This window comes from Chionomys nivalis, chromosome 8, assembly GCF_950005125.1.
Source record: "Chionomys nivalis chromosome 8, mChiNiv1.1, whole genome shotgun sequence".
In the NCBI taxonomy this organism is placed as follows: Eukaryota; Metazoa; Chordata; class Mammalia; order Rodentia; family Cricetidae; genus Chionomys; species Chionomys nivalis.
Window position 1 is genome coordinate 16555346 of NC_080093.1, and position 5252 is coordinate 16560597.

Genomic DNA, 5252 nt, shown 5'->3' on the forward strand with positions numbered 1-5252 from the left:
CTCCATTTCTGCCTTTATTTTTCCCCAGAATTCTCCTAGTCCGGCTGCCCCACCTATACTTCCTGCCTGGGTATTGGCCAATCAGCATTGTAATACAATATGTAACACCAATATGAGTGTTAAATCTTGATAGTATACAAGAGCATTATCTTACAATCTTAATGTCTTTTGGCAGGGCTTCGAGACAGGGGTTTTCTGTGTAGCTTTGGAGCCTGTCCTGGAACTCATTCTGTAGACCAGGCTGGCCTCAGACTCACAGAGATCCACCTGCCTCTGCCTCCAAGTGCTGAAATTAAAGGCAATCACATTACCACCTGGATTAATGTCTTCTTAAACTAAGACTTTACACATGATTAAAATACACATAATAACTGACTTTCTGAATCTGGCATATTTCACTTAATTTCATATGATCACCAGTTCCATCCCTTTCTTGAAAGTAACACAGTTTTATTCTTTTATTCTTTTTTAAAATTGTTTTTATTGGCTATATATTTTTTTCTGCTACCCTTTCTTCCTCCTGCCTCCACTTCCACCCTCCCCCATAATTCTCATGCTCCCAATTTTCTCAGGAGAACTTGTCTTTTTCTACTTTCCTGTTGTGGGAGCCTGTTTGTTGGTTCCTGGCTACTCAGCCCCGAAATAACCACACAGAAACTGTATTAATTAAATCACTACTTGGCCTATTAGCTCTAGCTTCTTATTGGCTAACTCTTACATCTTAATTTAACCCATTTCTATTAATCTGTGTTTTGTCACATGGCTGTGGCTTACCGGGTAAAGTTCTGGCATCTGTCTCCGGAAGGGCTACATGGCTTCTCCTGACTCCACCTTCTTTTTTCCAGCATTCAGTTTAGTTTTCCTCGCCTACCTATATTCTGCCCTGCACAGGCTTAAGACAGTTTCTTTATTAACCAATGGTATTCACAGCATACAGAGGGGAATCCCACATCACCTCCCATGCAGATTAGATCCATGTATGTCTCTCTTAGGGTCCTCTTTGTTATCTAGGTTCTCTAGGGTCATGGATTGTAGGCTGGTTTTTCTTTGCTTTATGTCAAAAGCCACTTATGAGTGAGTACATATTATATTTGTCTTTCTGGGTCTGGGTTACCACACTCAATATGATGCTTTCTAGATCTATCTATTTTCCTGCAAATTTCAAGATGTCGTTATTTTTTTCTGCTGTATAGCACTCCATTGTGTAAATGCATCACATCTTCTTTATCCATTCTTTGTCTAGCTATGATAAATAATGCTACTATGAACATAGTTGAACACATGTCCTTGTGGTATGATTGAGCATCCTTTGGGTATATACCCAAAAGTGATATTTCTGGGTCTTGAGGTAGGTTGCTTCCTAATTTTCTGAGAAATCACCATACTGATTTCCAAAGCAACTGTACAAGTTTGCACTCCTACCAGCAATGGAGGAGTATTCCCTACATCCTCTCTAGCATAACCTGTCATCAGTGTTGTTTTTTTTTTTTTTAATCTTGGTCATTCTTACAGGTATAAGATGGAATCTCAGAGTTGTTTTGATTTGCATTTCTCTGATAGCTAAGGATGTTGAGTCTTTCCATCATTTTAGATTCCTCTGTTGAGAGTTCTCTGTTTAGGTCTGTACCCCATTTTTAAATTGGATTATTTGTTCTTTTGATGACCAATTTCTTGAATTCTTTGTATATCTTGGAGATCAACCCTCTATCCCATGTGGGGTTGGTGAAGATCTTTTCCTATTCTGTAGGCTGTCATTTTGTCTTGTGACCATGTCCTTTGCTTTACAGCAGCTTCTCAGTTTCAGGAGGTCCCATTTATTCATTGTTGCTCTCAGTGTCTGTGCTACTGGGGTTATATTTAGGAAGTGGTCTCCTGTGCCAATATGTTCAAGTGTCCTTCCCACTTTCTCTTCTGTGAGGTTCAGTGTGGTTGATATTACATTGAGGTCTTTGATCCATTTGGACTTGAGTTTTGTGTATGGAAATAGATATGGGTCTATTTTCATTCTTCTACATGTTGATATCCAGTTATGCCACTACCATTTGTTGAATAGGCTTTCTTTTTTCCATTTATATTTTTTGCTTCTTTGTCAAAAAATAGGTGTTTGTAGGTGTGTGGATTGATATCTAGGTCATTGATTCAGTTTCATTGGTCCTCTTGTCTGTTTTATGCCAATAGCAGCTTGTTTTTAGTAGTGTAGCTCTGTGATTTGAAGTCAGGGATTGTGATGCCTCCAGAAGTTCCTTTGTTGTACAGGATTTTTTGCTTTTCCATATGAAGTTGAGTATTGTTCTTTTGAGGTCTGCAAAAAATTTTGCTGGGCATTATATTGAATCTGTAGATGGCTTTTGGTAAGATTGTCATTTTTACTATGCTAATACTACCTACCAAAGAGCATTAAAGATCTTTCCATTTTCTTGTGTCTTCTTGTTTGGTTAGAGTTACTCCAAGATACTTTATGTTATTTGTGGTTATTGTGAAGGGTGATGTTTCTCTGATTTCTTTCTCAGCCCCCTTATCATCTGTGTAAAGAAGAGCTACTGATTTTTTTAAGTTAATCTTGTATTCTGCTATATTACTGAAGGTGTTTTTGAGTTGTAGAAGTTCCTTGGTAGAATTTTTGGGGTCACTTATGCAAACTATAATATCATCAGCAAATAGTGAGAGTTTGACTTCTTTTCTGATTTGTATCCTCTTGATCTCTTTTTGTTGTCTTATTGCTCTAGCTAGGACCTCAACTACTATATTGAGTAGATATAGAGAGCATGGACAACCTTGTCTTCTTCCTTATTTCAGTGGGATCACTTTGAGTTTGTCTCCATTTAAGTTTGATGTTGGCTTGCTGTATATTGCCTTTATTATGTTTAGGTATGTTGCTTGTATCCCTACTCTCTCCAAGACCTTTATCATAAAGGGATGTTGTATTTTGTCAAAAGCTTTTTCAATATCTAATGAGATGATCTTTTTTTTTCAGTTTGTTTATATAGTGGATTACGTTGACAGATTTTCCTATATTGAACCATCCCTGCATCTCTGGGATGAAGCCAACTTTGTCATGGTGGATGATTTTTCTGTTTTGTTCTTGGATTCGGTTTACCACTGTTTTATTGAGTATTTTTGCATCAATGTTCATGAGTGAAATTGGTCCATAATTTTCTTTCTTAGTAATGTCTTTGTGTTAGGTATCAGGGTAATTGTAGCCTTATAAAAAGAGTTTAATAGTGTTCATTCTGTTTCTATTGTGTGGAACAATTTGAGGAGTATTGGTATTAGTTGTTCTTTGAAAATCTTGTAGAATTCTGTGCTAGTATGGGCTTTTTTTTTTTTTTTGGTTGGGAGAATTTTGATGACACTTTTTATTTCTTTAGCAGTTATATGTCTATTTAATTTGCTCATCTGGTCTTGATTTAATTTTGGTAAGTGATATTTATCCAGCAAATTGTCCGTTTCCTTTAAGTTTTCCAATTTTGTGAAGTACAGGTTTTCGAAGCATGACCTGATGATTCTTTGGATTTTCTCTGTGTCTGTTGTTATGTCCCCCTTTTCATTTCTAATTTTGTTAATTTGTATATTCTCTCTCTGCCTTTTGGTTAGTTTGGATAAAGGTTTGTCTATTTTGGTGATTTTTTTCGAAGAACCAACTCTTGGTCTCATTGATTCTTTGTATTGTTTTCTTTGTTTCTATTCTGTTGATTTCAGCTCTCAATTTGATTATTTCCTGCTGTCTAGTGCTCCTGGGTGAGTTTGCTTCTTTTTGTGCTAGAGTTTTCAGGTGTTCTGCTAACTCACTACTGTGAGATTTTTCCATCTTCTTTATGTAGGCATTTAGTGCTATGAATTTTCCTCTTAACACTGTGTCCCATAAATTTGAATATGTTGTGTGGTCATTTTTATTGAACTTTAGGAAGTCTTTAATTTCTCCCTTTATTTCTTCCTTGACTCATTGGTGATTCAGGAGAGCATTGTTTAATTTCCATGTGTTTGTGGTTTTCTGAAATTAGCGTTGCTGTTGAATTCTAATTTTAAGCCGTGGTGATCTGATAAGATACATGGGGTTATTCTAATATTTTTGTATTTGTTGAGGTTTGCTTTGTTACCTAGTATATGGTCAGTTTTTGAGAAGCAGTCACATCCCCGCAGAGGCCAGAGGAGGCACTCAGGTCCCTGTAGAGGCCAAAGAAGGCTGTCAGGTCCCCTGGAACTGGAGTTACAGGTGGTTATGAACTACCATGTGGGTGTAGAACCCAAACCTGGGTTCTCTAGAAAGTAGCCTTTGCTCTTAACTGTTAACCTATCTATCTAGCACCTATTTAGGTTTTTTGAGACAAGGTCTGATCAGATAGCACTGGCTGGCCTGGAAGTCACTACATAGACCAGGCTGGCTTCAGCCTTCAGCAGTCCTCCAGCTTCTGTGTGCTAGGATTACAGATGTCTGTCAGTGCATTCCAGCATCATGGGTTTCATCTTCCAAGTTCCTTAAGTTCCGGATATTAATTCCCTATTGGGTTACTATCTGGCAAACATTTTCTCGTGTTCTGTAGGCTATACTCTTGGCTATGCAGAAACTTTTCAGCTTGATGCAATCTCATCTGCTAATTATTATTCTAATTTTCTGAGCTCTCAGAGTCCTTTGTCACTGTTGAAGTAGGACCGGTTTGCTAGTCTTGCTAGCATTGTGTTACAAATCATTTACTAATTACAGATACATTATCAAAGATGTGATTTCCAGTTGTTTGCTCCAAGCAGGTGCCTCAGTTTCTCAAGTTGCTTTTCCTTACCTTTAAGATCTTTGAGTGGGGAGGACAAGACAGAACGGTGCTTCAGAATAGGGCGCAAGGGCGGGGCGGGGGGTGGGGAGCGGACAGATTGCTCCATTTCTAGGTTGTAACAAGCACTTGCCGAGTCTTTTAAAAGCCCCTGGGAATCAAAGGGTTATAAAGTGCTGTTTCTGGAAGCCTGTTTACAGTCCAGTTAATCAGTAAGCCAGAATCGCCAAGTAGAGATGCGCAGAGCCCTTCCAAAAGGTTTTCTAGGCTTCGGAGGAGAAGAGAAATGAGCCCCGGGGCCATCGTGGCTATCCCAGGGCCACAGAAGTAATTCCCAGCATTGTAGAGGCCTGGTCTCCAGTCTCCTGCTGGTGCCGCAGGTGTGGCAGGTGCGAGGCCTGGCGCTCTTGGCTCTGGATCCTGACTGGCAGAAGATTGTTTGGAGAGTAGGGGGCACATTTCACAGCCGCTGGGAAGCTCAGCGAG